This window comes from Prionailurus bengalensis, chromosome D2, assembly GCF_016509475.1.
Source record: "Prionailurus bengalensis isolate Pbe53 chromosome D2, Fcat_Pben_1.1_paternal_pri, whole genome shotgun sequence".
NCBI classification, from domain to species: Eukaryota; Metazoa; Chordata; class Mammalia; order Carnivora; family Felidae; genus Prionailurus; species Prionailurus bengalensis.
In genome coordinates, this window is record NC_057351.1 from 33,808,944 (window position 1) to 33,829,866 (window position 20,923).

The following is a 20,923-nucleotide window of genomic DNA, read 5'->3' on the forward strand; positions in this document are numbered from 1 at the left end:
AAAAAAAAAAGTGATCATGATGATTGGCCATCCCCTATACGTCTCTTCTTCCCTCTCCCTTTCTCTCTTACATGTACAAATACACACACATAAACTTAACATAAAGTTGTATGACATTAAACTATAATTGTTAGCATAAACCCAAAGCCATATCAAAATGAAGGCAAATGTATTCTAAAAATAATGCATTCTGAATACAATTCACCTAGACTACTATAGTAACTTCCAAACCATTTTTCCCTTTCTAATCCCATCTATAAAATATTGCCAAAAGCAAACTCTGATCAATCACTATTTATGTATGTAGCTTAGAAAACTTCAGTGACAAAATACAGTCAAAACTCCTTGGCCTTAAATGACCTTCTATAATCTTAACCCATGCATGTTTCCAACCTCATTTACCACTAATCCCCTTAAAACATACACACACACACACACACAAAGTTTTCTGTGTATACTCAATAAGGAATATTACTTCCTTTCCCACTCCCATCTTCTCAGTCCTACCTAATACAAGTAATCCTCTCCACTCAGCAAACCTGTTTGAAGAAGCCATTCTGCTGGCAATTTATAGCAATAGAGATTAATGATAGTCACACCCTATCAGGAAGGAGTAGTCATTTATATTAACTCATTTTCCAAAGGATTGTCTAAATATGGCTCCTTACCAATTGGGACATATTCCCTCCCTCCCTCCCAGGAACTTCATTCATCAGTACTTAACCAATATACCTGTACTTTATTAGAATACAATATAGGAAGTTACACTTCCTTACACCCAACAGATGCTCAATACTTACTAAGTTAAAGAATGAATGAAGAGCTAAGCTTTGTAAAACACATTTTTCAGTTTCGGGATTAATTCAGTTGTAAGTATACCAAGTCATCTCTCTGTCTCTTCCTTGAATGTACTGCCTACATCATATCATACCTAAATCACACCTTCTGTTTCCAAAAGGTCTATGGAAGAAAGATACTCTATGGCCAGAAGGACTAACACAATATTCTTTCTCAAACACACTGCTAATAGCACCAAACTAGTTAACAGCAGGGGTTAAAGGAAAGAGAATCCATAGCAATTATATTAGGCTCCAACATGGCAAAATGATAACTATGAGTTGCATAAAGTTGCCCTATATTATCCTCTGGCTCGATAACTTAGAACTAGAGATTTTTTCCCCCTAATTTTTTAAACCCCTAAAGCTTCTTAATTTAAATGCTTGATTGCAATGATGCTCTATTTATGAATCATTATAAACACACCACTACCCCAATTCTTTCAGCACAAACAATAATAAAAGCATGATGGCTCTATCAACAAGAGGAAAATAGGGATGCCACTGACTATACTGGCTTGACTCATTTCTGCTGGAAGAACACTGGTACTGAATGGCACAAGCAACTCCAGTGACAGAGGCCAAGCACATGACTGGGAAAGTGACAGAGGATAGCAAGAAAAGAAGGGCATCTATAAAGAACCCCTCCTCAGGGTGCCTGGGTGGCTCAGTTGGTTAAGCATCTGACTCTTGATTTTGGCTTGGGTCATGATCTCATAGTTCATGAGTTAGAGCCCCACATCAGGCTCTGTGCTGACAGTGCAGAGCCCACTTGGGATTCTCTGTCACCCTCTCTCTCAAAACCAAATAAATAAACTTAAAAAAAAAAAAAGCACCCTCCTCTATGGGAGCAGGAGGTGGAGGAATGGGCAGGGATCCACTGAAATCTACTCCAAAAACCTTCACAATACTCAAAAACATGCTACCAGACTCCAGGTTTTGAGCCAGTTAAAATCCTAGGTCTAACACAACTAAGAGACTTGCAGCAAAATATAGCTATAAAATTAGAATAGCAGTCACCACTTAATGAGCACCAACTCTGAGTTAGGCACCAGACGTCTGATATGCCCTTTAATTCCTGCAACGAATCTGCCAAATAGGGATTATTCTCATTTTGCAGGAAAAAAAAAACCATGTTCCTTCTACCCATGCATGACTGCTGCTGACCAGAGGGATATTACTACTTACGTGGCAGAATTGTACTGGTAATTAGAAGGAAACGCAAAGTACTTAGCATAGGAACTAGCACCTGCCACATTGTAAAAACTCAGGAAATCATTACTGTACAAGTGCAACTATCACTTGAATAAATGACTCAATTGAACAGCAATAACATCCCATGAACAAGTTTTCCCTCACACTGTCTACCATAAATATTACTTTAATTAGCAATACTTTCGGAGAACTAAAGGTGTGCACATGTACAGCTTCTTAGCTGAGGATCAATACAATCCAAAGAAATAAAAAGCCCTTTATGAAAGTGATATCTGACTAAATGTGAACACCAAATATTAAATATTTTACTTTCAAAAGGATTATAGATCTCACACCTCAAGTGAGCAGCAACTAATGAACAAATCTAACTTTCCAAAAAAATAATTCCCAGAAGCATCTGTTATCCTGAAGTACTCAGCAAACCATTTCCCAGAATTAACAACATATTACTATAATCTATAGTGAATTTTGCCAAAAACATTCTGCTGAGAGGAAAAAAGAATTATTCTGCTTCTGGAAGCAAATACTACTTTCCAGCTTATCCACAAAACAGATCTTTTCTTTGTTATTACTTTTATCAATATATTAATACTGAAAATATTTAAAAAATCACAAATAACCTTCTATTTGAAGGGAATTTAAAATACTAAACCTGTAACACTTGCTTTAATCTTAATGAGCTCAAGAAAATCTATGAGAATTTTTTTTAACCAGTAATAAACATCAAATTTCCAAAGCTTTAATTGAAACAGAGAAGAGTAAAAAAACAAAAACAAAACAAAAAACAAAAACAAAAACAAAAAACCCAGAAGCCCTTCTAAAAGTAAAGAGAGTTCAACACCCTCAATTTCAAAGTTTAAACCTTTGCTATTCAGAGCAACACTTCACAAAGACTGACCAGACACAAAGACTGTATCCCTCCATCCACTCAGTTTTGCCACAAGCACAATACTCACCAGACAGCACGCTCAACCTCCAGCAATTCCAAGGGCGTCTGTGGGGTAAAGGATGGAGAAATGAGGAGGGTCAAGGAAAGAGCTAGAGGTGTGGGGAGGGAAGGGTATGGGAGGGAGGAGACAACTGCAGCTAGCAACAATGGGAAACTGTGAATCTAAACCACAAAGGCTTCCTGCAGAACAGGATAACAGGGGAAGGGCAATTCTTTTTACCACCTACCAGGAGCTCAGAACTGACAATTCATGATAAAGCTAAAAAGATGGAGCCTCCAATTAAATGTAAACAAGGTAAACTTAAGAAAGTAACCACAAATAACTTGAAAGGACATATCTCAAACTTCATAGAGGCTTAAGAAAAACAATTAGGAGACTGTTTTCTCTAGGGGCATTCCTGATGACAAAGGTCAGCAGTGTAACAATAAGGTTTGCAGGATAGCAGCTGCTTCCAAACGGAGGGCCAGCCCTAAAAAACATTCCTTTGCAGTACAGTCAAAAGGAGCACTAGAAGAAGACACATTTGTATTACCAAAACAATGTTACTGTTTAAATCCTTAATTCAGAATTCCAAGACCTGCAAAACTCCTCCTTAAACAAGACTCTCTTAAAGAAAGTTATTGTGTGAACTGACCAGTTAATTGAATTCCAGAATCAATTTTAAAATCCTTGGGATCTCAAAGGTTCCCAAAACCAAAGGCAAAGACAGTGAAAGATCTCCACCCCTCTCTCAGGGAAGAGGCCAAGTTATGTCACCAAGAACAAACAGCAGGCAGAGTCCTGCCCCTAAGCATGTGATCAGTCAGCCCAGAACTTACATTTGCAGGCAGGGCACAAAGGCCCCAGAGGACCAACACACACCCTTCTATGTTATTACTCCCAGTTATAAAACAGCTTTATTGAAAGTTGTTGTTTTATAAGCATACTGATTAAAAAAAAATTCATCAGCAGAATCCCTGCCATATATGAAGGTCTGCTGTATTTCTTCTATAATTTGCAAAAAATATGAGTTGACTTATAAAAAGATTTAATTAAGATTTATTAGTAAAATTAAACATATTCAGGCACTGCCCAAAACTAATTAAGCTCTTACATTTTAACAATACACTAAAGTATTCCTTTCACAGCAGGAAGCGTACCCAAATTAAAAAAAAAAGATACTGTTGTTCTTTTGCTAACCATTAGTATTCTAACAGGTCTCCTAGTGGTAGGTGGGGGTGGAGATGTCATTTCAAAGTGTGAAACATAGGCTTTCTACTAATCAGTGCTAACTGCAAAGAAAGAATGTACAAATAACAATGCCAAGCTCTCTAATCAAGTCATTCAGTGATGGTTATACATTTGTTGTGGGACTAATCAAATAAACTAGAGTACTGGGGCAGAGTTATCAAATCTTCAACCCTGGTTACAATTTAACCAGATAAATAACTTTACATATATTAGCCAGGCAAGGGAGGTGATCCACAGGAAAATCTCACCCTAACAGATTACAATCTCTTTTGAAACCCCTCAGAAAATAATTCACATAAAACTCTCCTATATAATTATACTCCACCTTGTCTAAGTTATTTTTTGACATTTCTTAATTCCTTTTCAAGACAGCACAAGAGGTTCTGTCTCACATAACAGAGACAACTCTCCACCAACCACTGGGCCTCTCCACCTAAAATAAATTGAGTAACTACAGGTTTCTGCTATTTAAGTGCCAGACTGCCTGTAGGAAAGTTTTTGTGAGCATGATTGCTAGGTCAAGAGGGAGAGTGATATATATGGTTTCAGATGTCATGTGTAAATGTCCAGGGATCCTAAAGCTGGATGACTTTTGCTACAATAGTACTTTGTAAAACTGTGCCTCAACAAAACTTGTCATATTGTTCAAGTACTATGTAAGGAGTGTTACACATAATAGCCTACCTTTGACCATAATAAACAAACACCTCAGGAAAAAAACATATAAATATCATGAGCAGGGAGGAACTACCTCTAAGATGTGGACAAAGCAATCAAGAGAAATGAGGGGCAGGAGTCAATGGAAGAACACAGGCTAAAAAGTCCCTCTTGGTCTGATCCCACAACTTTTCATAATCGGTCTCCACTAGCTGGCAGGATAGGGTACAGCAGAATGTTCAATTTAATGAAAGAACATTTTGCTTCTCTTAAAGTCATAAAAGAAACAATTGCTCTAAGAAAAACCAAGGTGACTCCTCCTGAAGTAACCCCAAAGCAAAACCATTTTTGTTGGTTTTTATTCCTGAGATGCTAACGATAATGCTGATGTTGGCAGTAAAGGCAAGAGCTGAGTGGCTCCAGAGAAGCCAAACTGGAAAATAAAAGCCTCTTGATTCTAGCACTCCAGAGGGTAGTGAGGAAGTCTGTGAACTTTTAAATAAACTATGGAGGATTGACATGGGAAGCAGCAGGTAGAGACTGCTTTATATCAAGTGGAAGCCCATAAAAACAGTAGCATTTGATCCCTGGGCTATATGCTGACAGGAAAAGAAAAAAAAAAAAAAACAGCTTAATACAAAGCTGTTAAACTGGAGTTATGGAAAATGAAACTAAGAAATGAACTTGATCTTAGTTAACAAGGAACACAAGAAAAAATATTCTAGCTTTTTGACTCTATGTTGTATGGAAGAATATACTGGAAAATCAATGGAAAACAAGAGAATCTATACATTTGATTTGTATCTAGTGGGTTTTTTTTAGTTTATTTATTTTTTATTTATTTTGAGAGAGAGAGCACGCATGCATGGGTGCACGAGTGGGGGAGGGGCAGAGACAGAGAGAGAGAGAGAGAGAGAGAGAGAGAGAGAATTCCAAGCAGGCTTGGCACTGTCAGCCCAGTGCCCAACAAAGGGCTCAAACCCACAAACAGTGAAATCATGCCCTGAGCCAAAGTGAAGAGTCGGACACACAACTGACTGAGCCACCCATGTGTCCCTCTAGTTTTATTCTGAGATTTATTCACATCGTTGGTAAGTAGTGTGTATACCTTCAATATCTGGTTATTTCACTCAGGTACACATTATTGAGAAGAGGTATTACTGCAGACAAGAAAGAGATAAGAAAAAAAAAAACTAATCTTAAGGACACATTTGAGAGAAACTTTGGCTGTTAAGCATAGTCCTAAGCAGTAAAACCATCCAAGAAAACTTCTGTGTATTTTTAACACAAATGGACTCTAAAAAAAGAGGAAAGTCAGTCAGGGACCCATTATTTGGGTCTCTGTTGTTATAATATCATCATTATTTAAATTCATATATTAAATTACATCTTGCATCTTTCTAAAAATTACCTCAGGGGCGCCTGGGTGGCGCAGTCGGTTAAGCGTCCGACTTCAGCCAGGTCACGATCTCGCGGTCCGGGAGTTCGAGCCCCGCGTCAGGCTCTGGGCTGATGGCTCAGAGCCTGGAGCCTGTTTCCGATTCTGTGTCTCCCTCTCTCTCTGCCCCTCCCCCGTTCATGCTCTGTCTCTCTCTGTCCCAAAAATAAATAAACGTTGAAAAAATAAATAAAAATAAAAATTACCTCAAATAGCATTGTCATTATGAATATTAGCCAACATATCTCTAGAACAAGGACTTAAATTTTCTCAAAATAGACTGAAAGCTCCTAGAGAGCAGCAAGAATGTGAAATATCTTTCAAGTGCACTATAGGCATCACCTAATTCTAGTCTCAGAGCAAACAGTAAAAAATACGAATCTGTCATTCTCTTTTAAACCTTAAACCTGCTAGTTTAAGGTATAATCAAAAAAGAAGAAAATGATGATGGGGAAGAAAGTTGACTAAATATTGAATGCCAGTAAAAGTTACGTTGGTAGCCTATTCCTGTTCCAGAGAAGATAAATTCAGGTGATCTTATCAGACCACACAGATTTTGAACTTACTACTTCTGCAAATAGAGGAAGCCACTCAGGTCTAGTTATGATGCTTCTATACTAAGACTCTCCCTCCAATTTTCTCAAACCATATCTGATCCCTAATCCTGTATTTTTCTCATGTTCACCTGCTGTATTCTTATTCTAAACCTCTTCAAATCCTTAGACAACACAATCACTTCTAGAGCTCTTTCTTCTAGTGTTCTTACTCCAAATCTGTGAAGATTTGGGGCAGACACACAAGAGGAGTAAGGGACAAGTGGTGACAGTGTCAAAAGTCCAGGATGTCACAAACTAAAATGGGGAACTGGGGTGCCTGGGTGGCTCAGTCGGTTGAGCGTCCAATTTTGCCTCAGGTCATGATCTCGTGGTTTGTGGGTTCAAGCCCCGCATTGGGCTCTGTGCTGACAGCTCAGAGCCTGGAGTCTGCTTCAGGCTCTGTGTGTGTACGTGTCTCTCTCTGTCCCTCCTTTGCTCACACTGTCTTCTCTCAAAATAGATAAACAATTATAAAAAAACTAAAATGGGGAATAAACTGAAGAGCAATTTGCTCCTGGTTCTGATAACACCTCCCTTTGTCTCTGAAATGACTGTGTGCTGAAATAGAAGGTATCTCCTTAAAAGCCTTTAAGAAACAAATTGAACCATTATTTTCCAATAATTTCACTATTGGGCATTTACCCAAAGAAAAGAAAAAGACTAATTTGAAAAGATACATGCAACCCCATGTTTACTGCAGCATTATTTACAATAGCCAAGATATAGAAGCAACCTGTGTCCATCAACAGGTGAATGGATAAGGAAAATGTGGTGTATACACACACACACACACACACACACACACACACACACACACACTGGAATATTACATGACCATAAAAAATATGAGGTTGTGCCATCTGAGACAAAATGGATGGACCTAGAGGGTATTATGCTAAATGAAATACAACTGAGAAAGACAAATACCATATGATTCCACTAATAAGTGGAATCTTTAAAAAAATGAATTAACAAAAAGCAGAACCAGACCTATAAATACAGAGAACAAACTAATGGTTGCTGGGAAGGGAAGCAAAATGTATGAAGGGAAGAGGGAGACTTTCAGTAATGGAATGAATAAGTCACAGCAATAAAAGGCACAGCATAAGGAATATAGTCAATGATACTGTAATAGCGATGTAATGGGACAAACGGTAGCTACACTTGTGGTGAAAACTTGTTAAATCACTAAGTTATGCACCTGAAACTAATGTAACATTATATAGCAACTATACTCAAATAAAAGGAAAAGAGAGGCACCTGAGTGGCTCAGTTGGTTGAGCCTCCGACTTGGGCCCAGGTCATGATCTCACAGTTCACTAGTTTGAGCAGTCTGGAACCTGCTTCAAATTCTGTGTCTCCCACTCTCTCTCTGCCCCTCCCTGCCCACACTCTGGCTGTGTTTAATAAACGTTAAAAATATTTTTTAAAGGAAACAACAACAAAAGAACCAAATTGAGTTTACAGTTATGGTAAACTGTCAACAGCATAATTTCTATTTTTTGCAATATTGTTTCCTGAATGGTTTTTTGTCTTCCCTAACAGTAGTGAAAGCCTCTGAGATTTCCACCATACTTCAGCAAACTTAAACTGATTTGGGGTGGAGTCACAAAAAATGTGTTAGGATGTACATGGTAAAATTTTCCCCATGTCCAACTGAACCTTAAATATCACAAAATTGTGCCAGGACAATTCAATGAGGAAAGAATAGTCTCATTAAAAAATGGCATTGAGGGATGCTTGAGTGGCTGAGTCAGTTGAGCATCCAACTCTCAATTTTGTCTCAAGTCATGATCCCAGGGTCATGGGATGGAGCCCCACATTAGGCTCCATGTTGAGCACAGAGCCTACTTAAGATTCTTTCTCTCCCTCTGACCGCCTCTGCTGCTCACTCTCTCTATATATATAAATTTTAATTTTTTTTTAATTTTAAATGTTTATTTATTTTTGAGAGAGAGAACACAGTGGGAAAGGGGCAGAGAGAGGGAAACACAGAATCTGAAGCAGGCTCCAAGCTCTGAGCTGTAAGCATAACACAGCCCAACGTGAGGCTCAAACCCAGGAACCATGAGATCATGACCTAAGCCAAAGTCAGATGCTTAACCAACTGAGACACCCAGGCACCCCAATAAAAAAATATTTGATGGCCCTGAGGGGCACCTGGGTGGCTTAGTCGGTTAAGCATCTGACTCAATGTCAGCTCAGGTCTTGATCTCAGTCAGGGTCATGAGTTCAAGCCTTGTATTGGGCTCTAAGCTGGCTGTGAAGCCTACTTAAAAAAAAAAAAAAAGGCATTGGGGCACCTGGGTGGCTCAGTCGATTAAGCGTCCGACTTAGGCTCAGGTCATGATCTCACAGTTCGTGGGTTCGAGCCCCGCATCAGGCTCTGTGCTGACAGCTCAGAGCCTGGAGCCTGCTTTGGATTCTATGTCTCCCTCTCTCTGCCCCTTCCCCATTCACACTCTGTCTCTCTCTCAAAAATAAATAAACATTAAAAAAAAAAAAAAAAAGGCATTGAGGCAACTGGATATCCATATGCAAGAGAATGAACTTGGACTCCTATCACACACCACATGTAAAAATTAACTTAAAATGGGATCAGAGCACCTGGATGGCTCAGTCAGTTGAGCATCTGACTCCTGATTTTGGCTCAGGTCATGATCCCAGGGTGGTGGGATCAAGTCCAGCACCAGGCTCTGTGCTGACAGAGCAGAGCCTGCTTGGGATTCTCTTTCTCCCATTCTCTCTCTGCCCTTTCCCTGCTTGCATGTGTGTTCTCTCACTCTCTTTAAAATATTAAAAAAGCAGGGGCACCTGGGTGGCTCAGTCAGTTAAGCGTCTGACTCCTGATCTCAGCTTGGGTCATGATCTCATGTTTCATGAGATTGGGCCCCATGTCAGGCTTTGTGCTGACAGCACAGAGCCTACCTGGGATTCTCTCTCTCTCTCTCTCTCTCTCTCTCTCTCTCTCTCTCTCTCTCAAGATAAAATAAAGTTAAAAAAAATAAAATACTAAAAAAACAAACATGGCACACTCAAAATGGGGTCAAATATCTGGGGCACCTGGGTGGTTCAGTCACAGTTCATGAGACTGAGCCCACAATGGACTCTGTGCTGACAGCATGGAGCCTGCTTAGGATTCTCTCTCCCTCTCTTTCTCTCTGCCCCTCCCTCTCTCAAAATAAATAAATTTCTTATAAAATGGGGTCGGGGTACCTGGGTGGTTCAGTCAGTTGAGCATCCAACTCCTGATTTCAGTTCAGGTTATGGTCTCACAGTTGGTGAGTTCGAACCCCACATCAGCCCTACTGACAGTGCAGAACCTGCTTGGGATTCTTCCTCTGTCCCTCTCTCTCTGCCCCTCACATGCTCTCTCTCAAAATGAATAAAAAATTTTCAAAAAAAAAGGAAATTCAAAATTCAAAAATGAGGTCAAATATCTAAATGAATGCGCTAAAACTATAAAACTTTTAGAAGGGGAGCCTGGGTGGCTCAGTCAGTTACATGTCAACTCTTGATTTCGGCTCAGGTCTCACAGTGGTAGGATTAAGCCCCAAGTCAGGCTCCGCACTGGGTATGGTGTCTGCTTGAGATTCTCTCTCTCCCCCTCCCTCTGCCCCTACCCTGCTCACGCATGCATGCACTCACATACACACATGCACATGCTCTCTCTCTCTCTCTCAAAAAATAAAAAACCCGTACACGAATGTTCATAGTAGCGTTTTTCATACTAGCCAAAAAGTAGAAACAATCCAAATATACACCATCTAATGAATGGATAAATTGTGGTATATTCATACAATGGTACAGTATTCAACCAACCATTATAAGAATGAAGTACTGGACACCTGGGTGGCTCAGTTGGTTAAGCGTCCGATTTCGGCTCAGGTCATGGTCTCACAGTTCTTGAGTTCAAGCCCCATGTCAGGCTCTGTGCTGACAGCTCAGAGCCTGGAGCCTGCTTCAGATTCTGTGTCTTCCTCTCTCTCTGCCCCCTCCCCTGCTTGTGCTCTCTCTCTCTCTCTCTCTCTCTCTCTCTCTCTCTCTCTCTCAAGAATAAATAAAACACTAGAAAAAAATTTTTTTAAAGAATGAAGTACTAATATATGCTACAATCATATATGAACATTGAAAGCATGCTAAGTGAAAGAAGCCAATCACAAAAGACCTCTTATCTCATGATTCTAATTATATGAAATGTTCAGAATAGGCAAATTATAGAGACAGAAAGCAGCTGCATAGGGCTGAGAGGAGGTGTGAAGGAAATGGAAAGTGACTATAATAAGTATAGCATTTCTTCTAGGGTGATAAAAATGTTCTAAAATTGATGTGGTGATGGTTGTTCCATGCTGCAAATATATTAAAAACTATTGGGGGTGCCTGGGTGGCTCCATGAGTTAAGCATCCAACTCGGTTTCAGCTCAAATCATGATCTCACAGTTCCTGGGATTGAGCTCTACCTCAGGCTCTGCGCTGAGAGTGCAGAATTTGCTTGGGATCCTCTGTCTCTCCTCTCTCTCTGCCCCACTTCCCCCCAAAATAAATAAATAGACTTAAAAAAAACCACTGAATTGCACACTTTAAATGGGTGACTTGTCTCGTATGTGAATTGTATCTCCGTAAAGATGTTTTTCAAGAAATCATGCTTTCTCTTTTTAAAAACAAGGACACTATTTCATGTCTGTGGTTTAAATTAGGTCCCAACAAACAGCAGCAGCTGCCACCTGGTAAAACAAGATGGCTTCAAATGCTTGGCAAACAATTTCTATGTGTATGAGATTTTGAACAGCTGTTTTTTAAGAATACATAAGCAAAGAAAATCAGTCTGTCATACATTCTTACACTCTGACATTGTCATTTAATTCAGGACAGAATGCAATCATTATTTTCCCTACATCAAGAAACCAACAGTAATACTATTGATTACACATATGTCCAAAATGGATGGAGACAGATAATTCACTTTGACAAAAATAAGGCTGAAAATGCCATCAAAATGGCAAGCAGCAAAAGTCAGAGTACATATCTTCTGTTCATGTGGAAAGACTGAACAGATGAACAAAGCAGGCTGAAGTGATACTTGCTGGGCATACTTATTGCTAAACAATTACAAACATTCCCCCATCTGTCTGTAGAAATCCTTCCTGATGCTTCTTGGGCATATTTCCCTAGAGTATTCCCTCAGAAGCTGATTTAAAACCATCTGTTTGATAAACAATTTGATTATTTCTAGGACGCACAGAAAACAGAGAGCTACCTTTGGTGGGTGAAAAAAGGGCAGAAGGAAAAAAAAGAAGGGCAGGTATTTACCTTCATTAAAGAGACATAAGTACTACTGGGAATGCAAGCTGGTATAGCCACTCTGGAAAACAGCATGGAGGTTCCTCAAAAAACTAAAAATAGAACTACCCTATGACCCAGCAATTGCACTACTAGGCATTTATCCACAGGATACAGATGTGCTGTTTCAAAGGGACACATGCACCCCCATGTTTATAGCAGCACTATCCACAATAGCCAAAGTATGGAAAGAGCCCAAATGTCCATTGATAGATGACTAGATAAAGAAGATGTGGTATATATACACAATGGAGTATTACTCAGCAATCAAAAAAAAAAAAAAGAAATCTTGCCATTTGCAACTACGTAGATGGAACTGGAGGGTATTATGCTAAGTGAAATTAGTCAGAGAAAGACAAATATCATATGACTTCACTCATATGAGGACTTTAAGAGACAAAACAGATGAGCATAAGGAAAGGGAGACAAAAATAATATAAAAACAGGGAAGGAGACAAAACAGAAGAGACTCATAAATATGGAGAATAAACTGAGGGTTACTGGAGGGGTTGTGGGAGGAGGGGATGGGATAAATGGATAAGAGGCACTAAGGAATCTACTCCTGAAATCATTGTTGCACTATATGCTAACTAATTTGGGTGTAAATTTTAAAAAATAATAAAATTTAAAAAAATAAAAGAGAGACATAAGTACTACTCCTGAGTTGGTGATACAAACTGGAAACAGGGAAAAAGGGAGACATGGCAGCACATGATGGTTTGGGAAAGGAAATCACACCTTTGTGACAATTTATTTCCTTTCTTTTTTTTTTTTTTTTTTTTAAGTAGGCTCCATGCCCAACATGGGGCTCAAACTCATGAACCCAAGATCAAGAGCCAGATGGTCCACTAACTGAGCCAGCCAGGCTTCCCAATTTATTTCCTTTTCTTAAACAAGCAAAGACTTTAAATGTGCAGTTCACAGAAGGAAAAAAAAAGGACAATAAAGACAGGAAAAATGTCCTATCCAATTTTTAAAATGCAAAACAAAAATGGGCACCTTGGTGGCTCAGTCAGTTAAGCTACTGACTCTTGATTTCAGCTTAGGTCATGATCTCACAGCTCATGGGATTGAGCCCCGTGTCAGGCTCTGCGCTAACAATATGAGGCCTACTCGGGATTCTCTTTCTCTCTTTCTCTGCCCCTCCCCTGCTCATACTGTCTCTGTCTCTTTCTCTCTCTCACTCTCAAAATAAATTTTAAGAAAACATTTTTTAAAAAAGAAAGATACATATCATTTTTCAGATCTCATATTGCCAAATGTTTAAAAGTTGGATAAAATCAGTGTAGGTGAGGATGCAGAGAAGGATACATTTTCATTTAGTCTTGACAGGAATAAAAAAATTTTGGCAGTATTTCTCAATTTTAAATGCTTATATATTTGTTTCAGCAATTCAACTTCTAGAAATTTACCCTGCAGTCAATGGATAACGTAAATGGATAAATGTAAGTGGATATTTATAGTTCTACTGTTTGTAATAAAAACTAAGTATCTTTCAATAGGGACTGGTTAAATTATGGTAAGTCTTATTTGGGAATATTTACAGAGGAAATAATATGTATAGGATTTACTTCAAAATAATCACATGTTGCAGCCGCTCTGGAAAGCAGTGTGGAGGTTCCTCAGAAAATTAAAAATAGACCTACCCTATGACCCAGCAATAGCACTGCTAGGAATTTACCCAAGGGATACAGGAGTACTGATGCATAGGGGCACTTGTACCCCAATGTTTATAGCAGCACTCTCAACAATAGCCAAATTGTGGAAAGAGCCTAAATGTCCATCAACTGATGAATGGATAAAGAAATTGTGGTTTATATACACAATGGAATACTACGTGGCAATGAGAAAGAATGAAATATGGCCCTTTGTAGCAACGTGGATGGAACTGGAGAGTGTGATGCTAAGTGAAATAAGCCATACAGAGAAAGACAGATACCATATGGTTTCACTCTTATGTGGATCTTGAGAAACTTAACAGAAACCCATGGGGGAGGGGAAGGAAAAAAAAAAAAAAAGAGGTTAGAGTGGGAGAGAGCCAAAGCATAAGAGACTCTTAAAAACTGAGAACAAACTGAGGGTTGATGGGGGGTGGGAGGGAGGGGAGGGTGGGTGATGGGTATTGAGGAGGGCACCTTCTGGGATGAGCACTGGGTGTTGTATGGAAAGCAATCTGACAATAAATTTCATATATTGAAAAAAAACAAAACCAAAATAATCACATGTTGACTAGTAAAGAGGGAGTATAGATAAAATACAATTGACCATGAAGTCAGTAATTTTCATTTCATTTCAGAAATTCAATAATTTTCATGAAGTTGGTCATGGGTACATGGAGGCTCACTATACTCTCCTTATTTTTGTATATGTTCAAAATTTTCCATAATAAATCTTATATTATTTATTTGAGAGACAGCATGTGCACGAACGAGCATGGGAGGGGTAGAGAGAGAAGGTGAGAGAGAACCCCAAGCAGGTGCTGTGCTGTCAGTGGAGAGCCCCATGTGGGGCCTGATCCTACAAACCATGAGATCATGACCTAGCCAAGATCAAGAGTCAGTCGCTTAGCCAACTGAGCCACCCAGGTACCCCAAAATTTTCCATAATAAAAATATACAAACCAGGGCACCTGGGTGGCTCAGTTGGCTAGGCATATGGTTCTTGGTTTCAGCTTGGGTCATGATCTCATGGTTGGTGGGTTCAAACCCTGCATTGGGCTCTGTGCTGGCAGCTCAGAGCCTGCTTGGGATCCTCTCTCTCTCCCTCTTTCTGCCCCTCCCCTGCTCACTTGCACATGCTCTCTTTTTCTTTCTCAAAATAAATAAATAAACTTTAAAAAATATATACATAAACCTATGAAACAACCTCACCAAAGATACTGAACAAAGGTACTGACGTAAAAAACTTTGAAAATTACTGGAGTCTGTAAAACTAAAAGCCCACGGAACTGCACATTAGCATCGTACCCTTGCTAATGAAGCTGTTTCCCTCAGGTGTACAGGTTAACAATTCTGAAACCATTACACATGTTTACTGGACCTGAACAATTAGGTAAATGAATGACAGTAGAAGGTTTCTCACTTTTGGAATGGGAAATTACAGATAAGCAGGAAGAAAAGGATAAAATGTTCCATTTGGTAATGAATTAGAGTTAGAATATTAACTTGTGTTTAACTTAATAAAAATACAGATGATTACACCTACAAATATTTTTATGTATGCATATACACATACATTTACTTACTTTGTCAACTGAGAGTGCTTAGAATCAGTGACACCCCAGTTGTAAAAACCACACCTGAAGCCAAGAATCTTAGTTTTTAATACCACTCTCCAATAAAACAAACCAAGGTTCTGTGAAGAAATGGCTAATTCCAGGACTGGGACAGGAAATATACAAGATGAGCCTGAGCATCTTATAATGTCAGAAAGTAAGGAAATGCTAAAAACAAAACAAGAATCCTAAAGTGACAGAAGTATATTAAAGGGACACAGGAGACAAACCAAATGAACTCCCAAAAGCCAAATCTGATTATAGCCTAAAGTACAAAAATAAATATCTATGAGTCCACACTGATATACAGAAATGATTAAATAAACAAATGGAGAACAAATGTCCCTTGCATAAGAATTCCAAATAATTTATATAAATATAACTGCAAGCATGGGGACCATAAATCCCACTCCTTAAGTATATGGAGATCTCCCTCCAAAAAGTACAGCATGAAAGAAGGGAAGACAGTACCTTTAGTGGAGAAACCTGACAACCTCAGCCAGGTGATTAAGGTCATTATCAACAACGATAAATCATGTCAATAATGTATACCCTTGAAATGATGTGATGAGAATACCACTGTATCTCTGGGATCCTCCACCCGTGAAAATTAATAAAGGGACACCTCAATAAGTGCACTCTGGATGCTAGAAGAGTAGGCTGTAAGGGAGAGTTGCACCACTCAGTGTCAATTACAGTAAGAATTGTCAATTACAGACCCAACAAGAGAATCACCATAAGGAAAAAATCCTTAATTATAGTTCCCAACAGAGAAAGATGTACATTGTATCTCCTACAAAAAATCTACTAACTCTGCAATTCAGCCAATGGAAAATCATCCTAAACTCTAGTTTTCCAATGGACTTTCATTCCAAACAACCCCTCACAACTTCCTCTTTCTCCATAAAATAATGTTCCTCTCCTTTGTTTGTGGGATTTGCCTATGGCTTTACCATAGCTTGCATGGCCTGAATTGCAATTCTCTGTTATTCCAAAATAAATCCATTTTTGCTGGTAAAATAAACTCTTTCATTTTTAAGGTTAACACACTTAAAAACCCATAACCTCAATCTAATTATAAGAACAGCATCAGGCAAATTCCAACAGAGAAGCACCCTAATACTCCTCAAAACTGTCAAGGTCAAGGGGGACCTTGGTGACTCAGTCAGTTAAGTGTCCACTTCTTGATTTTGGCTCAGGTCATGATCTCACAGTTTCTGGGATGAGCCCCACATCGGGCTCAATGCTGACAGTGCAGAGCCTGCTTGGGATTCTTTCTCCCTCTCTTTCTGTCCCTCCCTGACGTGTATGCAATCACACTCTCAAAATAAACATTAAAAAAAAACTGTTATGGTCATCAAAAATAAGGAAAGTGTGAGAAGCTGTGACAGCCAAAAAGAGCCTAAGGAGACATGACTGGTAAATGTAATGTGGTATCCTGGGTGGACCCCTGGGACAAAGAAAAGACATTAGATAAAAGGTGAGGAAATTTTAAATGGTTAGTAATAATGTATCAATATTGTTTTGTTAACTGTAATAAATCTACTCTAAGCTGTTAATAATAATGAATACTGGATGAAGAAGTATATGGAACTCTCTACCATCATTTCAATTTTCTGTAAATCTAAAACTGTTCTAAAAACAGAACCTGTTTTAAAGTTTATGAAAAAGGATAGGAAGTTATTAAAAATCAGTAGTATATTTTTTAAAAATCTCATGCAAATGAAAAATTACATAACAGGAAAAAAATAAATCTCACGCAAATAATTTCTACTGTATATACTACTCCAAAAAGGATATATCCCAGTGAAATACTATCTCATGGGAACTAGCCCAGATAAAGATTATAAAGATATTAAGAATATGTTTTGGGGGGGTGCCTGGGTGGCGTCTGACTTCAGCTCAGGTCATGATCTCACGGTTCATGAGTTCAAGCCCCGTGTCAGGCTCTGTGCTGTCAGCTCAGAGCCTGGAGCCTGCTTCAGATTCTGTGTCTCCCTCTCTCTGCCCCTCCTCTGCTTGCGCTCTGTCTCTGTCTCTCAAAAATAAATAAATTTTTAAAAAAGGGAATATGTTTTTTGGCTTTCTGGAGGTAATGACCTTCCCATGAGAACATGCCCTTCATGAAGTACATCTTCCACCAGTCCCCAGAAGAGGAGAAGAGGAAACACAAGAAGTGCCTGCTGCAGAGCCTCAACTCCCGCTTCATGGATGTGAGGTGCCCACAGTGCTACATTACCACCATCTTTAGCCATGCACCAACAGTAGTTTGTGTGTTGGCTGCTCCACTGTCTTCTGCCAGCCTACAGGAGGAAAAGCAAGGCTTACAGAAGGATGCTCCTTCAGACAGAAGCAGCACAAAAAGCACCCTGAATCAAGATGAGGGGGAAACTATCTCAAATAACACATTTTAGATTTTTAAAAAAGAATATTTTTTAATTATAAAACAGAGTCTGGTTTAGGGAATATTATTACATTTTTACTAAGTGCTCTATCTATGCACAGACAGGACAAATTAGAGGACATTAGAATTTATTCCCCCTTATGATTAGAAGGAAACAAAGATTCTCTGATGTTCAGCATGATTATACTTACATTATATGATAATGTAGTCCCCACAAATAATGTAAATGAAAATTTGGTATATTTTAAATGCAATAAAAAAGGTTTCTCTTTAAAGACCGTTGATGAATTATTTTAATGTTTATTTATTTTTGAGAGAGAAACAGAGAGAGAGAAAGCATGCACCTGAGAAAGCAGGGAGGGGCAGAGACAGAGTGGGGAAAGTGGATCTGAAAGCGGGCTCTGTGCTGACAGCAGACAATCCAATGCAGGGCTTGAACTCACAAACCACGAGATCATGACCTCAGCCGAAGTCTGATGCTTAACCAACTGAGCCACCCAGGTGCCCTGATGAATTATTTTAAAAAGCAAAATCTCCTTTTTATTTCTTTTGTAAATTTGATATCCACATAAAAAAGGTATATAAATATTTAAAGAAGAGCAAATGATGATGAATAGAATAAGAAGGAATGAAGTAAGGCTATTCATTTCATTTGATCTTTAAAAACTCTAATAACAATTCTATACTGAACTTCTCATCTCCTCATGAGCTATATCTTAAATACTTCAGCTCATTACTTACTGAGCCTACTTACTACTGTAAGCCAGATATAGTGCTAATATTAGAGAGGCAAAGATGACTAAAACCAGGGGAACTTCAAAGTGTTCACTGTCTAATAAGGGAAAAAGAAAAACTGTAACAGTGAACATGTCCCTTGGAAAGTCTGTAAAGGCTTTCTAGAGGAAGTTATTAATAGTTGAATTGGGTTTTAACACTATTGTATAATAAAGAATTTGGCTGGCCTTTGTGCCTGGTTCCTGGGAGGTAAGCCTCTAAACCTTTGGGGGCACCTGGGTGGCTCAGTCCATTAAGCATCTGACTTAGTTTCGGCTCAGGTCATGATCTGGTGATTTGGTGAGTTCAAGCCACAGAGCCCCACATTGGGCTTCTGCACTGGCAGCGCAGAGCCTGCTTGGGATTCTCTACCTCTCTCTGCCCCTTCCCCATTCGCACACTCTGTCTCTCTCAACTAAAATAAAACTTAAAAAATAACATCTATTTATTTTTGAGAGACAGAGCGTGAGCAGGGGAGAGAGAGAGAGAGACACAGAATCTGAAGCAGGCTCCAGGCTCTGAACTGGCAGCACAGAGCCCAAGATGGGGCTCAAAACCATGGACCATGAGATCGTGACCTGAGCCAAAACCAAGAGTCAGATGCTTAACCAACTGAGCCACCCAGATGCCCCCCTAATTCTTATTTTAAAATGTTAGAAGTCACTCAATTTTTTCTTCTAACAAAAAAATATTTTTATTGTAAAAAAAAAAATGGAATATACAAATAAGGAAAAAATAAGAAGTAAATACCCTAGAATATTCCTTCCCAAAGATTATGTTAACTAGATTCACATCATGGTATAATGCCATATAATCTCTCTGACCTTTTAAATCTTTTTAAGTTTTGGGGCACCTGGGTGGCTCAGTTGGTTAAGCATCTGACTTCAGCTCAGGTCATGATCTCATGGTTCATGAGTTCAATCCCCACATCAGGCTCTGTGCTGACAGCTCAGAGCCTGGAGCCCACTTCAGATTCTGTGTCTCCCTCTCTCTCTGCCCGCCGCTCCCCCCCATAAACATTAAAGAAAATTTCTTTAATTTTTTAAAGTTTATTTATTTTTGAGACAGATTTTACTTTTTTATTTTTTAATTTTCTAGTTAGTTAACATACAGTGTAGTCTTGGCTTCAGACTAGAACCCAGTGATTCATCATTTACATATAACACCCAGTGAGATTTTACTGTTTTTAAGTAATGTCTACACCCAACGTGGGGCTTGAATTCACAACCCTGAGATCAAGAGTCACATGTTCTACCAACTGAGCCAGCCAGGCACCCCCATATAGGTAAATTTTTTTTTATTCATGCATTCATTCATTTACTCATTCACTTATTTTTTGTATTTGTTTATTTATTTACTTTTGAGAGACAGAGAGAAAACAAATAGGGGAGGGGCAGGGAGAGAGAATCCCAAGCAGGCTACGCACTGCCAGGGCAGAGTCTGATTCACAGCTGAAACCTAGGAACCATGAGATCATGACCTAAGCTGAAATCAAGAGTTGACGTTTGGGGTGCCTGGGTGGCTTAGTTGGTTGAGCGTCCCACTTCAGCTCTTGGTCATGATTTCACGGTTCCCGAGTTTGAGCTCTGCGTTAGGCTCTGTGCTGACAGATTAGAGCCTGGAGCCTGTTTCAAATTCTGTGGCTCCCTCTCTGTCTCTGCCCCTCCCCCACTCATGTTCTGTCTATCTCCTTCTCTCTCTCTCAAAAATAAACATTAAAAAAAGAGCTGACATTTAACCAATTGAGCCACCCAGGCACCCTTTTAATTATTTAAGATTTTATTTCTACTTTTTATTATATTTATTACTTAAAAATAAATAATCTCTATACCCAACATGGGGCTTGACCCAAGATCAAGAGTCACATGCTGCATGCTCTCCTGACTGAGCCAGCCAGGTGCCCCTATATGTAAAATTTTTCAAACACACAGAGCACTACTATATATTAGTTGTGGATACATTTTATATGTATACAAAATTATAAAAAATGGAAATATGTGAATTAAACCCATTTACCTCTACTCCCTCCTAAATTAAGTCTTCACTATAAATAAGAGTAAAGTAATACAAAAGGTAAAAATCCACAAGGACAAAGAAACTGGGAACGTAAATGACTGAAGGAGCAGAATTTAAACAAAATATTAGAAGCTGGAAAGCAGATAAATGTGTGGTAGTTGATTAACATACCAGTGTAAGAACCAGAGGGTAA

The 20,923-nt window shown here is 39.0% G+C and overlaps 1 protein-coding gene and 1 pseudogene across 5 annotated transcripts in view; one reads left to right on the forward strand and one right to left on the reverse strand.

Annotated features, from left to right (window-relative positions):
- USP54 (ubiquitin specific peptidase 54) overlaps positions 1 to 20,923 on the reverse strand; it is a 133,432-nt gene that overhangs the window by 81,911 nt on the left and 30,598 nt on the right. The window contains exons 1-2 of one of the 5 annotated variants that reach the window (XM_043598040.1): positions 3,636 to 3,736; positions 3,008 to 3,045 (exon numbers count right to left, since the gene is read on the reverse strand). The exons of 3 other annotated variants lie outside the window; for them this stretch is intronic. The gene's annotated coding sequence lies outside the window, so the exon portion shown is untranslated. Of the gene's footprint in view, positions 1 to 3,007; positions 3,235 to 3,635; positions 3,737 to 20,923 lie in introns of those variants that run through there. One more of the 5 variants, XM_043598053.1, reaches the window with a different exon arrangement.
- Positions 17,529 to 17,951, forward strand: LOC122493458 (annotated as a pseudogene).